The sequence below is a fragment of the Bombina bombina genome, chromosome 7 (genome assembly GCF_027579735.1).
Source record: "Bombina bombina isolate aBomBom1 chromosome 7, aBomBom1.pri, whole genome shotgun sequence".
NCBI classification, from domain to species: Eukaryota; Metazoa; Chordata; class Amphibia; order Anura; family Bombinatoridae; genus Bombina; species Bombina bombina.
This window is the reverse complement of record NC_069505.1, coordinates 618,405,966-618,427,178: the sequence shown is the minus strand read 5'-3', so window position 1 is coordinate 618,427,178 and position 21,213 is coordinate 618,405,966. Positions and strand designations below refer to the sequence as shown.

The window sequence follows — 21,213 nt, the reverse complement described above, 5'->3', positions numbered from 1 at the left end:
ACAGTAAATGAGTATATAAACGGTATATAATATGTGTGGGTACAGTAAATGAGTATATAAACGGTATATAATATGTGTGGGTACAGTAAATGAGTATATAAACGGTATATAATATGTGTAAGTACAGTAAATGAGTATATAAACGGTATATAATATGTGTGGGTACAGTAAATGAGTATATAAACGGTATATAATATGTGTGGGTACAGTAAATGAGTATATAAACAGTATATAATATGTGTGTGTACAGTAAATGAGTATATAAACGGTATATAATATGTGTGAGTACAGTAATGAGTATATAAACGGTATATAATATGTGTGGGTACAGTAAATGAGTATATAATATGTGTGGGTACAGTAAATGAGTATATAAACGGTATATAATATGTGTGGGTACAGTAAATGAGTATATAAACGGTATATAATATGTGTGGGTACAGTAAATGAGTATATAAACGGTATATAATATGTGTGGGTACAGTAAATGAGTATATAAACGGTATATAATATGTGTGGGTACAGTAAATGAGTATATAAACGGTATATAATATGTGTGGGTACAGTAAATGAGTATATAAACGGTATATAATATGTGTGGGTACAGTAAATGAGTATATAAACGGTATATAATATGTGTAAGTACAGTAAATGAGTATATAAACGGTATATAATATGTGTGGGTACAGTAAATGAGTATATAAATGGTATATAATATGTGTGGGTACAGTAAATGAGTATATAAACGGTATATAATATGTGTGGGTACAGTAAATGAGTATATAAACGGTATATAATATGTGTGGGTACAGTAAATGAGTATATAAACGGTATATAATATGTGTGGGTACAGTAAATGAGTATATAAACGGTATATAATATGTGTGGGTACAGTAAATGAGTATATAAACGGTATATAATATGTGTGGGTACAGTAAATGAGTATATAAACGGTATATAATATGTGTGAGTACAGTAAATGAGTATATAAACGGTATATAATATGTGTGGGTACAGTAAATGAGTATATAAACGGTATATAATATGTGTGAGTACAGTAAATGAGTATATAAACGGTATATAATATGTGTGGGTACAGTAAATGAGTATATAAACGGTATATAATATGTGTGGGTACAGTAAATGAGTATATAAACGGTATATAATATGTGTGGGTACAGTAAATGAGTATATAAACGGTATATAATATGTGTAAGTACAGTAAATGAGTATATAAACGGTATATAATATGTGTGTGTACAGTAAATTAGTATATAAACGGTATATAATATGTGTGTGTACAGTAAATTAGTATATAAACGGTATATAATATGTGTAAGTACAGTAAATGAGTATATAAACGGTATATAATATGTGTGTGTACAGTAAATTAGTATATAAACGGTATATAATATGTGTGGGTACAGTGAATGAGTATATAAACGGTATATAATATGTGTGGGTACAGTAAATGAGTATATAAACGGTATATAATATGTGTGGGTACAGTAAATGAGTATATAAACGGTATATAATATGTGTGTGTACAGTATATGAGTATATAAACGGTATATAATATGTGTAAGTACAGTAAATGAGTATATAAACGGTATATAATATGTGTGGGTACAGTAAATGAGTATATAAACGGTATATAATATGTGCGGGTACAGTAAATGAGTATATAAACGGTATATAATATGTGTGGGTACAGTAAATGAGTATATAAACGGTATATAATATGTGTGGGTACAGTAAATGAGTATATAAACAGTATATAATATGTGTGAGTACAGTAAATGAGTATATAAACGGTATATAATATGTGTAAGTACAGTAAATGAGTATATAAACGGTATATAATATGTGTAAGTACAGTAAATGAGTATATAAACGGTATATAATATGTGTGGGTACAGTAAATGAGTATATAAACGGTATATAATATGTGTGAGTACAGTAAATGAGTATATAAACGGTATATAATATGTGTGAGTACAGTAATGAGTATATAAACGGTATATAATATGTGTGGGTACAGTAAATGAGTATATAAACGGTATATAATATGTGTGGGTACAGTAAATGAGTATATAAACGGTATATAATATGTGTGGGTACAGTAAATGAGTATATAAACAGTATATAATATGTGTGGGTACAGTAAATGAGTATATAAACGGTATATAATATGTGTGGGTACAGTAAATGAGTATATAAACGGTATATAATATGTGTGGGTACAGTAAATGAGTATATAAACGGTATATAATATGTGTGTGTACAGTAATGAGTATATAAACGGTATATAATATGTGTAAGTACAGTAAATGAGTATATAAACGGTATATAATATGTGTAAGTAGAGTAACTGAGTATATAAACGGTATATAATATTGTGGGTACAGTAAATGAGTATATAAACGGTATATAATATGTGTGGGTACAGTAAATGAGTATATAAACGGTATATAATATGTGTGAGTACAGTAAATGAGTATATTAACAGTATATAATATGTGTGGGTACAGTAAATGAGTATATAAACGTATATAATATGTGTGGGTACAGTAAATGAGTATATAAACGGTATATAATATGTGTGAGTACAGTAAATGAGTATATAAACGGTATATAATATGTGTGGGTACAGTAAATGAGTATATAAACGGTATATAATATGTGTGTGTACAGTAATGAGTATATAAACGGTATATAATATGTGTGGGTACAGTAAATGAGTATATAATATGTGTGGGTACAGTAAATGAGTAAGAGGAAAATTACAGCTAAACACAAACACAGCAGAAATGTAAAAATAGCCCTGGTCCTTAAGGGTAAGAAAATTGAAAAGTGCTCTGGTCACTAAGGGGTTAAAGGGACACTGAACCCAAATGTTTTCTTTCATGATTCAAATAGAGCAGCAATTTTAAGCAACTTTCTAATTTACTCCCATTATCAATTTTTCTTCATTCTCTTGCTATCTTTATTAGAAAAGCAAGAATGTAAGTTTAGATGCCGGCCTGTTTTTGGTTCACAACCTGGGTTGTCCTTGCTGATTGGACAGCACCAATAAACAAGTGCTGTCCAGGGTCTGAACCAAAAATTGTCTGGCTCCTTAGCTTAGATGCCTTCTTTTTCAAATAAAGATAGCAAGAAAACGAAGAGAAATTGATAATAGGAGTAAATTAGAAAGTTGCTTACAATTGTATGCTCTGAATCATGAAAGAGAAAAAGATTGTTTCATATCCGGCTTTAACAATAAAAATAAATCTAGTAGACTCCCTTTTTCTATCACATTTCATGCTGTTTTCTCCTATACATTGTTTCTCAGTTGCAAGTCAGTCACGCCATCTTGTGGACGTTTTCCAAACTGCATTCTTTCCATCATTTTTTACTAATGATATGCTAGAAAAAAATGTGTATCGGACCCCAACTGAATGTATAAATAAACATAAACGCGTTAGTTTTTAATTAAAGTGAAGGTAAAGGTATCCTTTATTTAATCAATTTAACCATTTCTCACTATCACCTTATAATAGTCGTTTTTTTTTGTTGTTGTTTTTTTTTATTGATTATTCAAATATTTTTCTTAAAAATTAATTTTGAAATCCCTACCATTTGTCTCCCGACTCCTCCCAAGCCCTACTTCCTTCTTCGGCATTTTGTGACGTCTTCAGCGGTCCCACCCGCTCTCTACGCCTCATGCGCGTGCATGACCCTGGATTCAATTGCGCATGCGTTACTCTGATTTATATTACAATGCGCATGTGCTAATTTGCCTTGTAGCATAGTATTGAATAAATAGGTATATTCATTCAGTACTATACGATCAGAGGCAGGAGCTGCATTTATGGCTATCATTGAAACGTTTCTTAAAAACATTGATCTATTAACTCGGTTTGCCCAATTGTACTATAGAATCTATAGTACAATTGGGCAAACCGAGTTAATAGATCAATGTTTTTAAGAAACGTTTCAACGATATCAATAAATGCAGCTCCTCTCTCTGATCATACAGACAGGTAACAAGACGATGATGTAGTCTGTGGGGATTCCTACCTGGTGGTAGGACGCATGTGTGAAACTGGAGCGTGCTTCGTTGAGAATCTTAAGAAAACTTAAAGGGCTCATGCACCCGAGTAAAGGGGCGGATGACGTCGGTTGACGGCCGCCTAACAGCCTAAAAATCAGTTGATGTAAAGGGAATTTTTTTTTTTTTTTTTACGGGTTGAATTTGGGGATGGATATAAATCATATTATAAAGGTAATATATTTATTTATAATGATTTATATAAAATATGATAAATGAAAGTCATATTATTTTTAAACATTGAATGATATTCTAGATAGAGATGAAGGTAACTTTACCTTCACTTTAATGGTCTAGTAAATACAGTAGATTTGCATGATAAAAAGACAATGCAATAGCACTTAGTCTGTACTTAAAGTGAAGGGCAAGTTACAAGCACAGCCTCACGGCATTGCATAGACATCAAAACGAGCAGATTTTTTTAAATCTATTTATTTTCTTTTATTTTTACCTTTTAAACTGCTCCGCCGATAAGCGCAGCACTCCCGCCTGCGATCTTGTCTAATTGATTGACAGATGACGTATCCTAAACCAACTAATCCTTGTTTCCGTGACGTTTACACAAAGGGGCTGAACGCCCCGGGGGGGAAACAAGGATTAGTTGGTTTAGGATACGTCATCTGTCAATCAATTAGACAAGATGGCGGGCGGGAGTGCTGCGCTTATCGGCGGAGCAGTTTAAAGGTAAAAATATAAGAAAATAAATAGATTTAAAAAAAATCATGACTTAAAAACTCCTGCTCGTTTTTGATGTCTATGCAGTGCCGTGAGGCTGTGCTTGTAACTTGCCCTAACTCCCACTTTCGCAGGTGTTGATCCGCTTTTTGGGGTATTCAGATAGATAGTGTTGGATATAAACCTTTAGAGCACTGGTTTTCTAACCTGTCCTCAGACTTCCCCTCACAGGCCAGATTTTCAGGATTACCTTGGATGAGAGAATAACCATGTTTACTAATTAGCTGATTATTTCACCATTTCAGATATCCTCAAAATCTAGCCTGTTAGGGGGTTTAAGGACATGAAAGCCAGTGCTTTAGAAAATCTAATTTTAACATTCGCTGTTCCACACTCTGCAATAATGTTTTCTTTTAGTTTTGGGTATATGGTCAATAAGACCGCATCTAAGGTTAGAGAACGTTTGCCACCCGGGAGGCATTATGAAGTAGCCAGGTGGGGCCAGTGTAATACACTGCATTGTTATAACATTTTCTGTTATTTATCAATATAAATTACACTATCAAAAGTACAAATTCATTTTATAATGTAACATTTAATTATAATTTTGTAAAGTGTCAATTGTTCTCTCTGGATATTGGGCTTCGGTATACAGACAGAGATATTATAAAGAAGCATGTGTGTGTAAAGAAAGTGATAAAACAAGGAAATCTGATTTCACTGCAAGCTCAGCCAATTTTGATGGTTTGTGGCTTCAAAAAAAACACCACAGCTATTTAATATACAAAATAAAGCCAAATAAACTATTTCTCATAATTTTATACTCTGCAGCTGGTATAACAAGTCATTGGAAACACAATTTTATACCACAATATCCACTCCACTCCTGAAACTAAGGCTTTCAGGTTGACAATCCCACAAAAGTGTAGTGTGACGCCCTTCTCTTGTTGCTAATTCCTCATCTTAAACAAAATGTTGTATTACGGAGCCTATGAAACTATATTATATTCCTGCAAATGGATTAAACACACAGAAAAAGTCCCACTTGATAGCAACGCATCCTTGCAGATCCTGAGAAAGACACAGCCAGTCAGCCAATCACGAACGGCAATCGGACAACCCACCAATCACTGGCTGTGTTCCTCTTAGGATCTGCAATGCTTCCTGCTCCCAAACCAGACTTTAGCTGATGTTTTACCCTTTGCAGAGGTTAGGATCAGTAACACAACTATTACAGTGTCATTTCTGCATAAAAATGTTGCTTTAATTTAGTGTGTACTTCCATAAGTAGCGTAGTACTGAAAGGGAATCATATATAGGGAAACTGAGCTTGTCTGTCATCAAATGAACAGACCATTAAGCGTGACATTTCAACAACGCATAAAAGGTTTCATTATTACAAGATACATCTATTTATTTTGCAGCCTTTTGCTGTATAATACATCTAAAAATAGTGTGTGTTTCACTTTCTCCCAGGGAAGCTTGGGTTAATACTTAAAGCCATTTATGTGAAATTTTGTTTACTTCTCCGTCCCTCCTTAAAGGGACATGGAACCCAAATTTTTACTTTCATGTTTTAGAAAGAACATGCAATTTTAGATAACTTTCTAATTTACTTCTATTATCTAATTTGCTTCATTCTCTTGATATCCTTTGCTGAAAAGCATATCTAGATAGGCGCAGTAGCTGCTGATTGACAGCTGCACGTAGATGCCTTGTACATTGATTTTTATTCAACAAAGGATACCTAATGAATGAAGCAAATTAGATAAAAAGTAAATTGTTGTTTAAAATTGTATTCTCTACCTGAATCATGAAAAACATTTTGGGTTCTGTGGTGTCACAGGATGGATTGTCGGTTTTGAACCAACAATCATGATAGGCAAATAATTCTTTGTAATAGTAACTAAGTTGAATCAGTGCTAAACCAAATACAAGATATTTGAATTTAAGAATAAATACAAGAGGGCAGACTACCCCAGTCTGCTCAGGTGCAAACAGCGATTGTGATTGGTTAGTGAGGGTTCTTTTGTTCTGGGGGACAGGGAAATCGGTGAAATGAATGAACAAAAAACACTATACTCATTTGGCAAAACAAAGCTGCAGTTTTCATTGTAAAATTATTTGCAGATATGAAGGTTTATACTCATGTAGTGTAAAATTTGTGTTCAGTGCCCCTTTAAATCTGAGTTACAGGTAATCAGTTGCCTTAAACAGATTATCGTCTGTAGCTAAACTATTTCCATTAAAGGGGCAGTCTAGTCAAAATTAAGGTTTCATGATTCAGATAGAACATAACATTTTAAACAACCTAGGTATGCTTTTCAACAAAAGATACAAAGAGAACAAAGCTAATTAAATAATAGAAGTAAATTGGAACGTTGTGTTAAATTGCTGCTCTTCCTGAATCTCGAAAGAAACATTTTGGGTTCCATGTCCCTTTAAAGTCTGCTGTTATTTTGGTAGTTGCTATCAGATGTCTACAACAAGACTGTGATTTAACCTTATGTGAGAACAATATCTCATTGTTGGCACCTATGATCCATCCTTCTAGGTTGTGTCGGTGAGAAGCCGTCAGTTGTCGCCAAGATTGAGCAAGGGGAGGAGCCGTGTGTACAAGGGCGCCAAAGACGTACGGAGGAAGCGCTTATGAATACCAGCAATGGTGAGTAAGGCATATTTACATATTTATAAAACTTCTGTAACTGTAAATGACCTTACCTTTTGCCCACTAACTAATAAGGCTCTAGAACCCTATCGCCAGCGTATGGGCTGAGGTCGAGGCCTTACGACTCCTGTTTCACAGACCGCAGTGCACAAGGCAAGAGATGAGTAAACGCTTCTTTTTTATAGTCAATCCTGCTGATTAGACAGAAAATAAACTGCTGAATCCAGAGTGTTTGGTTTAGGGAAGTGTTACGTGTATTCATTTTCTTTCATGTAATTAGCAAGAGTCCATGAGCTAGTGACGTATGGGATATACATTCCTACCAGGAGGGGCAAAGTTTCCCAAACCTCAAAATGCCTATAAATACACCCCTCACCACACCCACAATTCAGTTTTACAAGCTTTGCCTCCTATGGAGGTGGTGAAGTAAGTTTGTGCTAGATTCTACGTTGATATGCGCTCCGCAGCAAGTTGGAGCCCGGTTTTCCACTCAGCGTGCAGTGAATGTCAGAGGGATGTGAGGAGAGTATTGCCTATTTGAATGCAGTGATCTCCTTCTACGGGGTCTATTTCATAGGTTCTCTGTTATCGGTCGTAGAGATTCATCTCTTACCTCCCTTTTCAGATCGACGATATACTCTTATATATACCATTACCTCTACTGATTCTCGTTTCAGTACTGGTTTGGCTTTCTACAAACATGTAGATGAGTGTCCTGGGGTAAGTAAATCTTATTTTCTGTGACACTCTAAGCTATGGTTGGGCACTTTGTTTATAAAGTTCTAAATATATGTATTTAAACATTTATTTGCCTTGACTCAGAATGTTCAACATTCCTTATTTTTCAGACAGTCAGTTTCATATTTGGGATAATGCATTTGAATTAATAATTTTTTCTTACCTTCAAAAATTTGACTCTTTTTCCCTGTGGGCTGTTAGGCTCGCGGGGGCTGAAAATGCTTCATTTTATTGCGTCATTCTTGGCGCAGACTTTTTTGGCGCAAAAAAATCTTTTCCGTTTCCGGCGTCATGCGTGTCGCCGGAAGTTGCGTCATTTTTTTGACGTTATTTTGCGCCAAAGATGTCGGCGTTCCGGATGTGGCGTCATTTTTGGCGCCAAAAGCATTTAGGCGCCAAATAATGTGGGCGTCTTATTTGACGCCAAAAAATATGGGCGTCACTTTTGTCTCCACATTATTTAAGTCTCATTTTTCATTGCTTCTGGTTGCTAGAAGCTTGTTCTTTGGCATTTTTTCCCATTCCTGAAACTGTCATTTAAGGAATTTGATCAATTTTGCTTTATATGTTGTTTTTTCTCTTACATATTGCAAGATGTCTCACGTTGCATCTGAGTCAGAAGATACTACAGGAAAATCGCTGTCTAGTGCTGGATCTACCAAAGCTAAGTGTATCTGCTGTAAACTTTTGGTAGCTATTTCTCCGGCTGTTGTTTGTATTAATTGTCATGACAAACTTGTTAATGCAGATAATATTTCCTTTAGTAAAGTACCATTGTCTGTTGCAGTTCCCTCAACATCTAAGGTGCAGAATGTTCCTGATAACATAAGAGATTTTGTTTCTGAATCCATCAAGAAGGCTATGTCTGTTATTTCTCCTTCTAGTAAACGTAAAAAATCTTTTAAAACTTCTCTCCCTACAGATGAATTTTTAAATGTACATCATCATTCTGATTCTGATGACTCTTCTGGTTCAGAGGATTCTGTCTCAGAGATTGATGCTGATAAATCTTCATATTTATTTAAAATGGAATTTATTCGTTCTTTACTTAAAGAAGTACTAGTTGCTTTAGAAATAGAGGATTCTGGTCCTCTTGATACTAATTCTAAACGTTTAGATAAAGTATTTAAATCTCCTGTGGTTATTCCAGAAGTTTTTCCTGTTCCTAATGCTATTTCTGAAGTAATTTCCAAAGAATGGGATAAATTGGGTAATTCTTTTACTCCTTCTAAACGTTTTAAGCAATTATATCCTGTGCCGTCTGACCGATTAGAATTTTGGGACAAGATCCCTAAAGTTGATGGGGCTATTGCTACCCTTGCTAAACGTACTACTATTCCTACGTCAGATGGTACTTCGTTTAAGGATCCTTTAGATAGGAAAATTGAATCCTTTCTAAGAAAAGCTTATCTGTGTTCAGGTAATCTTCTTAGACCTGCTATATCATTGGCTGATGTTGCTGCAGCTTCAACTTTTTGGTTGGAAACTTTAGCGCAACAAGTAACAGATCATGATTCTCATGATATTATTATTCTTCTTCAGCATGCTAATAATTTTATCTGTGATGCCATTTTTGATATTATCAGGATTGATGTCAGGTTTATGTCTCTAGCTATTTTAGCTAGAAGGGCTTTATGGCTTAAAACTTGGAATGCTGATATGGCTTCTAAATCAACTCTACTTTCCATTTCTTTCCAGGGTAACAAATTATTTGGTTCTCAGTTGGATTCTATTATCTCAACTGTTACTGGTGGGAAAGGAACTTTTTTACCACAGGATAAAAAATCTAAGGGTAAAAACAGGGCTAATAATCGTTTTCGTTCCTTTCGTTTCAACAAAGAACAAAAGCCTAATCCTTCATCCTCAGGAGCAGTTTCAGTTTGGAAACCATCTCCAGTCTGGAATAAATCCAAGCCTGCTAGAAAGCCAAAGCCTGCTTCTAAGTCCACATGAAGGTGTGGCCCTCATTCCAGCTCAGCTGGTAGGGGGCAGGTTACGTTTTTTCAAAGAAATTTGGATCAATTCTGTTCACAATCTTTGGATTCAGAATATTGTTTCAGAAGGGTACAGAATTGGTTTCAAGTTGAGACCTCTTGCAAAGAGATTTTTTCTTTCCCGTGTCCCAGTAAATCCAGTGAAAGCTCAAGCATTTCTGAATTGTGTTTCAGATCTAGAGTTGGCTGGAGTAATTATGCCAGTTCCAGTTCCGGAACAGGGGATGGGGTTTTATTCAAATCTCTTCATTGTACCAAAGAAGGAGAATTCCTTCAGACCAGTTCTGGATCTAAAAATATTGAATCGTTATGTAAGGATACCAACATTCAAGATGGTAACTGTAAGGACTATCTTGCCTTTTGTTCAGCAAGGGAATTATATGTCCACAATAGATTTACAGGATGCATATCTGCATATTCCGATTCATCCAGATCATTATCAGTTCCTGAGATTCTCTTTTCTGGACAAGCATTACCAGTTTGTGGCTCTGCCGTTTGGCCTAGCTACAGCTCCAAGAATTTTTACAAAGGTTCTCGGTGCCCTTCTGTCTGTAATCAGAGAACAGGGTATTGTGGTATTTCCTTATTTGGACGATATCTTGGTACTTGCTCAATCTTTACATTTAGCAGAATCTCATACGAATCGACTTGTGTTGTTTCTTCAAGATCATGGTTGGAGGATCAATTTACCAAAAAGTTCATTGATTCCTCAGACAAGGGTAACCTTTCTGGGTTTCCAGATAGATTCAGTGTCCATGACTCTGTCTTTAACAGACAAGAGACGTCTAAAACTGATTTCAGCTTGTCGAAACCTTCAGTCACAATCATTCCCTTTGGTAGTCTTATGCATGGAAATTCTAGGTCTTATGACTGCTGCATCGGACGCAATCCCCTTTGCTCGTTTTCACATGCGACCTCTTCAGCTTTGTATGCTGAATCAATGGTGCAAGGATTACACAAAGATATCTCAATTAATATCTTTAAAACCGATTGTTCAACACTCTCTAACATGGTGGACAGATCACCATCGTTTAATTCAGGGGGCTTCTTTTGTGCTTCCGACCTGGACTGTAATTTCAACAGATGCAAGTCTCACAGGTTGGGGAGCTGTGTGGGGATCTCTGACGGCACAAGGAGTTTGGGAATCTCAGGAGGTGAGATTGCCGATCAATATTTTGGAACTCCGTGCAATTTTCAGAGCTCTTCAGTTTTTGCCTCTTCTGAAGAGAGAATCGTTCATTTGCTTTCAGACAGACAATGTCACAACTGTGGCATACATCAATCATCAAGGAGGGACTCACAGTCCTCTGGCTATGAAAGAAGTATCTCGAATTTTGGTTTGGGCGGAATCCAGCTCCTGTCTAATCTCTGCGGTTCATATCCCAGGTATAGACAATTGGGAAGCGGATTATCTCAGTCGCCAAACGTTGCATCCGGGCGAATGGTCTCTTCACCCAGAGGTATTTCTTCAGATTGTTCAAATGTGGGAACTTCCAGAAATAGATCTGATGGCGTCTCATCTAAACAAGAAACTTCCCAGGTATCTGTCCAGATCCCGGGATCCTCAGGCGGAGGCAGTGGATGCATTATCACTTCCTTGGAAGTATCATCCTGCCTATATCTTTCCACCTCTAGTTCTTCTTCCAAGGGTAATCTCCAAGATTCTGAAGGAATGCTCGTTTGTTCTGCTGGTAGCTCCGGCATGGCCTCACAGGTTTTGGTATGCGGATCTTGTCCGGATGGCCTCTTGCCAACCGTGGACTCTTCCGTTAAGACCAGACCTTCTGTCGCAAGGTCCTTTTTTCCATCAGGATCTCAAATCCTTAAATTTAAAGGTATGGAGATTGAACGCTTGATTCTTGGTCAAAGAGGTTTCTCTGACTCTGTGATTAATACTATGTTACAGGCTCGTAAATCTGTATCTAGAGAGATATATTATAGAGTCTGGAAGACTTATATTTCTTGGTGTCTTTCTCATCATTTTTCTTGGCATTCTTTTAGAATACCGAGAATTTTACAGTTTCTTCAGGATGGTTTAGATAAGGGTTTGTCCGCAAGTTCCTTGAAAGGACAAATCTCTGCTCTTTCTGTTCTTTTTCACAGAAAGATTGCTGTTCTTCCTGATATTCATTGTTTTGTACAAGCTTTGGTTCGTATAAAACCTGTCATTAAGTCAATTTCTCCTCCTTGGAGTTTGAATTTGGTTCTGGGAGCTCTTCAAGCTCCTCCGTTTGAACCTATGCATTCATTTGACATTAAATTACTTTCTTGGAAAGTTTTGTTCCTTTTGGCAATCTCTTCTGCCAGAAGAGTTTCTGAATTATCTGCTCTTTCTTGTGAGTCTCCTTTTCTGATTTTTCATCAGGATAAGGCGGTGTTGCGAACTTCTTGTGAATTCCAACAACATTAGTAGAGAAATTGTGGTTCCTTCATTATGTCCTAATCCTAAGAATTCTAAGGAGAAATCGTTGCATTCTTTGGATGTTGTTAGAGCTTTGAAATATTATCTTGAAGCTACTAAGTCTTTCCGAAAGACTTCTAGTCTATTTGTTATCTTTTCCAGTTCTAGAAAAGGCCAGAAAGCTTCTGCCATTTCTTTGGCATCTTGGTTGAAATCGTTAATTCATCTTGCCTATGTTGAGTCGGGTAAAACTCCGCCTCAGAGGATTACAGCTCATTCTACTAGGTCAGTTTCTACTTCCTGGGCATTTAGGAATGAAGCTTCGGTTGATCAGATTTGCAAAGCAGCAACTTGGTCCTCTTTGCATACTTTTACTAAATTCTACCATTTTGATGTATTTTCTTCTTCTGAAGCAGTTTTTGGTAGAAAAGTACTTCAGGCAGCGGTTTCAGTTTGAATCTTCTGCTTATGTTTTTCATTAAACTTTATTTTGGGTGTGGATTTTTTTCAGCAGGAATTGGCTGTCTTTATTTTATCCCTCCCTCTCTAGTGACTCTTGTGTGGAAAGATCCACATCTTGGGTAATCATTATCCCATACGTCACTAGCTCATGGACTCTTGCTAATTACATGAAAGAAAACATAATTTATGTAAGAACTTACCTGATAAATTCATTTCTTTCATATTAGCAAGAGTCCATGAGGCCCGCCCTTTTTTTGTGGTGGTTTTGATTTTGTATAAAGCACAATTATTCCAATTCCTTATTTTTATATGCTTTCGCACTTTTTTCTTATCACCCCACTTCTTGGCTATTCGTTAAACTGAATTGTGGGTGTGGTGAGGGGTGTATTTATAGGCATTTTGAGGTTTGGGAAACTTTGCCCCTCCTGGTAGGAATGTATATCCCATACGTCACTAGCTCATGGACTCTTGCTAATATGAAAGAAATGAATTTATCAGGTAAGTTCTTACATAAATTATGTTTTTTTGTTATGTTTTTGGGGGAATAAAAATTTCTGTAACTTTGCTATCTGGAAAATACTATTATTCGAAAGGTAATATGCTGCACCGAGGTAGCTGACTACCTACATCATTTTAGTACATTGCTGAATTGACCTGGGGTGATTTTTGCTGATGTCTCTAGTTTTTTACATAGTTTTTCTATAGAGAAAAAGCAGTATTCATATTCTCAGTAAATATGCTGGTTTCAGCTGGCAATAGCAGCTATTTCAAATGACAAAATAAAGGTAAATCATTAACATGGTTAATTGGGAACATGTTAAAGGGAGAACATTTTGTAGAATAGTTTCCCTATAACCCCCCCACACGAAAACTTTATATGACATGACAGTGATATCATCAATGACATCACTGGTGTCTTTACTAGTGACATTACCCATGATATTATTGTACAGAAAAATAAATCTATTTAATTTTTGCTTCTCTTTCACACCAACGCCTCCTTACGCTCTCGGACCCCCCATCTCCCGAGCAGACTAGGTCCTCTCTATCACCCAAACGTCCTCTTCTTTCTCCCACAATCCATTGCTACTCACGCTCTGTCTCCTCATCCCCTGCTGTACCTCGCACAGCCTCTGCTTCATCCTCTCAGACCCTCTCCCTTAAATCACTTCTCACCCTCTGTGTTTCTATAGCTCACACAGGAACATCTTGTTTGCCCTCTTGAGGCTTCCCCTCTTCACTGACGATTATTCTTTCACCAAAACACAAATCACTTTCCAGACAACGCACTACTGCTTACTAGCCGAAAACACCGGGTGAGCGAATGACAAGAGGCATATATGTGCAGCCACCAATCAGCACCTATATGTATATAACTTGCTTCATTCTCTTGATATCCTTTGTTGAAAAGTTGTTTAAAATTGTATGTTCTATATGAATTATGAAAGGAAAGAAAATGTGGGTATTTGTCCATTAAAGGTCTATTTCTCAACTCTGTATTTTTATTTTATAAATTTTTTGCTGGTTATTTCTACAGACACAAATTTACAGTTTTGAGAACTACAAAACCAAGAATATATGGTAATATCTTCTAGGCAGATAAAATGTCCAATCTCTGAGAGTGCATGATATTGTGAATGGAATATTGGAATTAATTTACCAAAATAATTAAAAGGACAGTCTACAATAGAATTCGTATTGTTTAACCCCTTAACGACCGGGCTTCTCTCTTTGGCCCTCTCTGCATCGGACAGCGGTGGTGCCGATCGTTGGGTGGGAGCCATAGCATGGAGGCGGTGGGCAGCCCATCGCTGGGGGGACTTCCGGATCCTGTGCGGGAGTGTGCGAGGGGGCGCACGGGCTCACATAAAAAATGACAGTCTCTGGGAAGGAGGAAGAGGGGGGAATGGGTAATTTTATGTTTGCAAAGAGATCTGGGAGAGGGAGGGGGTGGGGTATTGAGGGTGGGCAGCTACACTATAGAAAAATGGGGTATTTATGATAAAAAAAGCCAAAATTTTGAGCAAACTGGGTACCCAAGATGGCGGCATATAGGTAGAGGGTTAGAGAGCTGTTGGGGGGGCGGGATCAGAGAAGTTAGGGGCTAAGGGGGGGGGGGATCCAACACTGCAGAATAAAAAAAAAAAAGCCTTTTATTTTAGTACTGGCAGACTTTCTGCCAGTACTTAAAATGGTGGTGACAATTGTGAGGTGGGGGAGGGAAGAGAGCTGTTTGAGAGGGGTCAGCGAGGGATCAGGGGGTGGGATGTGTCAGGTGGGAGGCTGATCTCTACACCAAAGCTAAAATTAACCCTACAATCTCTCTAATTAACCCCTTCACTGCTGGGCATAATACACGTGTGGTGCGCAGTGGCATTTAGCGGCCTTCTAATTATCAAAAAGCAATGCCAAAGCCATATATCTGCTATTTATGAACAAAGGGGATCACAGAGAAGCATTTACAACCATTTATGCTATAATTGCACAAGCTATTTGTAAATAATTTCAGTGAGAAACCTAAAGTTTGTGAAAAAGTGAACGATTTTTTTTTATTTGATCGCATTTGGTGGTGAAATGGTGGCATGAAATATACCAAAATGGGCCTAGATCAATACTTTGGGTTGTCTACTAAAAAAAATGTATGTACATGTCAAGGGATATTCAGGGATTCCTGACAGATATTAGTGTTCTAATGTAACTAGCGCTAATTTTGGAAAAAAAATGGTTTAGAAATATCAAAGTGCTACTTGTATTTATGGCCCTATAACTTGCAAAAAAACAAAGAACATGTAAACATTTGGTATTTCTAAACTCAGGACAAAATTTAGAAACTATTTAGCATGGGTGTTTATTGGTGGTTGTAGATGTGTATCGGATTTTGGGGGTCAAAGTTAGAAAAAGTGTTTTGTTTCATTTTTTTTCCATTATATTTTATATATTTTTTTATAGTAAATTATAAGATATGATGAAAATAATGATATGTTTAGAAAGTCCATTTAATGGTGAGAAAAACGGTATATAATATGTGTGGGTACAGTAAATTAGTAAGAGGAAAATTACAGCTAAACACAAACACAGCAGAAATGTAAAAAACATAATTTATGTAAGAACTTACCTGATAAATTCATTTCTTTCATATTAGCAAGAGTCCATGAGCTAGTGACGTATGGGATATACATTCCTACCAGGAGGGGCAAAGTTTCCCAAACCTCAAAATGCCTACAAATACACCCCTCACCAAACCCACAAGTCAGTTTAACGAATAGCCAAGAAGTGGGGTAATAAGAAAGGAGCGAAAGCATCAAAATAAGGAATTGGAATAATTGTGCTTTATACAAAAATCATAACCACCACAAAAAAGGGTGGGTCTCATGGACTCTTGCTAATATGAAAGAAATGAATTTATCAGGTAAGTTCTTACATAAATTATGTTTTCTTTCATGTAATTAGCAAGAGTCCATGAGCTAGTGACGTATGGGATAATAAATACCCAAGATGTGGAACTTCCACGCAAGAGTCACTAGAGAGGGAGGGATAAAATAAAGAGCCAATTCCGCTGAAAAATAATAATCCACAACCCAAAACAAAAGTTTTAATCTTAATAATGAAAAAAACTGAAATTCTAAGCAGAAGAATCAAACTGAAACAGCTGCCTGAAGTACTTTTCTACCAAAAACTGCTTCAGAAGAAGAAAACACATCAAAATGGTAGAATTTAGTAAAAGTATGCAAAGAAGACCAAGTTGCTGCTTTGCAAATCTGATCAACAGAAGCTTCATTCCTAAACGCCCAGGAAGTAGAAACTGACCTAGTAGAATGAGCCGTAATTCTTTGAGGCGGGGGTTTACCCGACTCCACATAAGCATGATGAATTAAAGACTTTAACCACGACGCCAAAGAAATGGCGGAGGCCTTCTGACCTTTTCTGGACCCAGAAAAGATAACAAATAGACTAGAAGTCTTTCTAAAATCTTTAGTAGCTTCAACATAATATTTCAAAGCTCTTACTACATCCAAAGAATGTAAAGATCTCTCCTTTGAATTCGTAGGATTAGGACACAATGAAGGAACAACAATTTCTCTACTAATGTTGTTAGAATTCACAACCTTAGGTAAAAATTTAAATGAAGTCCGCAACACTGCCTTATCCTGATGAAAAATCAGAAAAGGAGATTCACAAGAAAGAGCAGATAACTCAGAAACTCTTCTAGCAGAAGAGATGGCCAAAAGGAACAGAACTTTCCAAGAAAGTAATTTAATGTCCAGAGAATGCATAGGTTCAAACGGAGGGGCTTGTAAAGCCCTCAGAACCAAATTAAGACTCCAAGGAGGAGAGATTGATTTAATGACAGGTTTGATACGAACCAAAGCCTGTACAAAACAATGAATATCAGGAAGATTAGCAATCTTTCTGTGAAAAAGAACAGAAAGAGCGGAGATTTGTCCTTTCAAGGAACTTGCAGACAAACCTTTATCCAAACCATCCTGAAGAAACTGTAAAATTCTAGGAATTCTAAAAGAATGCCAAGAGAATTTATGAGAAGAACACCAAGAAATGTAAGTCTTCCAGACTCGATAATAAATCCTCCTAGACACAGATTTACGAGCCTGTAACATAGTATTAATTACTGAGTCAGAGAAACCTCTATGACTAAGAATCAAGCGTTCAATTTCCATACCTTCAAATTTAATGATTTGAGATCCTGATGGAAAAAAGGGCCTTGAGATAGAAGGTCTGGTCTTAACGGAAGAGTCCAAGGTTGGCAACTGGCCATCCGAATGAGATCCGCATACCAAAACCTGTGAGGCCATGCTGGAGCCACCAGCAGTACAAACGAACGTTCCATTAGAATTTTGGAAATCACTTTTGGAAGAAGAACTAGAGGCGGAAAGATATAGGCAGGATGATAATTGCAAGGAAGCGACAACGCGTCCACTGCCTCCGCCTGAGGATCCCTGGATCTGGACAGATACCTGGGAAGTTTCTTGTTTAGATGAGAGGCCATCAGATCTATTTCTGGAAGTCCCCAGATTTGAACAATCTGAAGAAATACCTCTGGGTGAAGGGACCATTCGCCCGGATGTAACGTCTGGCGACTGAGATAATCCGCTTCCCAATTGTCTACACCTGGGATGTGAACCGCAGAGATTAGACAGGAGCTGGAATCCGCCCATACAAGTATCCGAGATACTTCTTTCATAGCCTGAGGACTGTGAGTCCCACCCTGATGATTGACATATGCCACGGTTGTGACATTGTCTGTCTGAAAACAAATAAACGATTCTCTCTTCAGAAGAGGCCAGAACTGAAGAGCTCTGAAAATCGCACGGAATTCCAAAATGTTGATTGGTAATCTCGCCTCCTGAGATTCCCAAACCCCCTGCGCTGTCAGAGATCCCCATACAGCTCCCCAACCTGACAGACTCGCATCTGTTGAGATCACAGTCCAGGTTGGACGAACAAAAGAAGCCCCTTGGACTAAACGATGGTGATCTATCCACCACGTCAGAGAGTGTCGTACATTGGGATTTAAGGATATTAATTGTGATATCTTTGTATAATCCCTGCACCATTGGTTCAGCATACAAAGCTGAAGAGGTCGCATGTGAAAACGAGCAAAGGGGATCGCGTCCGATGCAGCAGTCATGAGACCTAGAATTTCCATGCATAAAGCTACCGAAGGGAATGATTGAGACTGAAGGTTTCGACAGGCTGAAACCAATTTTAGACGTCTCTTTTCTGTGAGAGACAAGGTCATGGACACTGAATCTATTTGAAAACCCAAAAAGGTTACCTTTGTCTGAGGAATCAACAAACTCTTTGGTAAATTGATCCTCCAACCATGTCTTTGAAGAAACGACACAAGTTGATTCGTATGAGATTCTGCAGAATGTGAAGACTGAGCAAGTACCAAGATATCGTCCAAATAAGGAAATACCGCAATACCCTGTTCTCTGATTACAGAGAGAAGGGCACCGAGAACCTTTGAAAAGATCCTTGGAGCTGTTGCTAAGCCAAACGGAAGGGCCACAAACTGGTAATGCTTGTCTAGAAAAGAGAATCTCAGAAACTGAAAGTGATCTGGATGAATCGGAATATGAAGATATTCATCCTTTAAATCTATTGTGGACATATAATGCCCTTGCTTAACAAAAGGCAGAATAGTCTTTATAGTTACCATTTAGCTCTGCTTCTTAGCAAAGGGCCCAAGCTAAAAAAGGATCAAATAAATAAGGATATTTGAGTTATTTCAGGAGTTATTCAGTAGTAAATAATACTTATATTTTTCTTATTGTTAAAGTGTTGCATAGTTTAAAATGTCTCAGATACAGTGCAATGGGTGTTTTGCATTTTTTAATCGTGCTACTTTTTGGAGATTTAGGGGCTGTCCTGTTTGTAAGCAGTTTTCCCTCTTAAGGGAGGAAATAGCTAAACTTCAAGCTAAGGTAAGAAACATACCTGTTACCTCTACAAAGCTGCCTCAGAAAGAAGCCCCTCTACCCCAGAGATCAGCAAGGAGAGACAGATGGATCACTGTAGGCTCTGGAAGAATTAGAACAGTAGACCAGAAGCATTGCCCACAACCTCTGCCATTGCAAAACTCCTATACTGCTCTTGCCGAATACACTTGTGATGAGGAGATTGCTGTTTCTGAGCCTTCTGAAGCTGTAACGGGTAATTTAAATCTATTGGTACCTGATTCTCCAGGTAACATAACACAGGAAAGAACTGCAGATGTGTTTTTGAGAAAAAGACTGTTAGTGGGTGACTCTATTTTGAGCAATGTGTATTTAGGTGAAAGTAAAGGAGAAGCAAGGGAGGTTAGATGTCTTCCAGGAGCTACTGCTCACAGGGATAAGAATCGTATTTTGAGAATTGTTAAGGCAGCAGGAAAGGGAAGTGAGTTAGATGTGATTGTTCATTTAGGAACAAATGATCTGGCTAGTAATCATGTTGCTGCTTTTCAGAAAGAGTTTTGTGACCTAGGTAATCATTTAGAGACTGTGGCATCAACTCTATCATTTTCTGCTATTTTACCTGTGTATGGCCAGGAAGCAGGAAAGATGAAGCGGATAACAACATTTAATTCTTGGTTAGATAAGTGGTGCAGGGAACGAGGATTTGGTTTTATTGGCCATTATAGCTCTGTTTGGAAAGATACTAGGTTATTTAGGAGAGATGGCTTGCATTTGGATGCTAAAGGAACAGAGTATCTGGGAGAGGAGTTCAAATACTTTATTAGAAATCATTTAAACTAATAAAGGGGGGTAGCATTAATATATCCACCTGCCCCCCACAGCATTCCAAAACTGTTAGTCCAAGTAACAATTCTAGAAATTCTAGTAGAAAAATTCTTCGTGCCATGAGCACAAATGCTCGCAGCTTAGGAAATAAATTACCTGAACTCATTTCAATAATGACTAGGGACAACTTGGATTTAGTAGCTATAACAGAAACATGGTACAATGATTTGCATGACTGGGACATAGTCATACCTGGATACAGGTTATTTAAAAAGAACAGAGTAGGAAAGAAAGGTGGAGGAGTTGCTTTGTATGTAAATGAAAATATAAAGGTTACTGAAATTGTAGGATGAGGTGGAAAGTATTTGGGTGACTTTGGAAATTGGAGATAAAAATGTTTTTAGAATAGGGGTTGTATATAGGCCTCCATTGCAGGATGAAAAACTGGACAATCTGTTATTAGAAGAAATAACCAAAATGACCATGAAGGGTAAGGTTATAGTACTGGGGGACTTTAATTTGCCAGATATAGACTGGAAGATTCCTTCTGCTAGATCGGCTAGAAGCAGGTATATTCTTGAATCTCTGCTAGGGGAATCACTTGAGCAATTAGTCAAGGAACCAACTCGTAAGGAAGCTATATTAGATCTAATACTTACAAACAGTGATACAGTTTCAGATGTGTCTGTAGGTAAGAACTTAGGATCCAGTGATCATCAATCTGTTTGGTTTAGTATTCATGTGCAGGAACTGTCCACCCAGACTAAAACAAAAGTTTTAGACTTTAGGACGGCAGATTTTTCATTAATGGGAGAATACCTAAAAAACTATTTTTAAAGGGGAAAACTCTTATTACAGGGGTTCAAGAACAGTGGGAATTTGTGAAAGGTGCCATTTTAGATGCAACCGCACACTGTATTAGACATGTCTGTAAAAGT

General features: G+C 37.2%; 1 long non-coding RNA gene across 1 annotated transcript in view; it reads left to right on the top strand.

Annotated features, from left to right (window-relative positions):
- Positions 1–7,427, top strand: part of LOC128635616 (uncharacterized) — a 47,200-nt gene extending 39,773 nt beyond the window's left edge. Inside the window, exon 3 of the long non-coding RNA XR_008398555.1 lies at positions 7,323–7,427. This is a non-coding gene — a long non-coding RNA (uncharacterized LOC128635616). The remainder of the gene's footprint in view (positions 1–7,322) is intronic.
- The last annotated feature ends 13,786 nt before the right edge of the window (positions 7,428–21,213 follow it).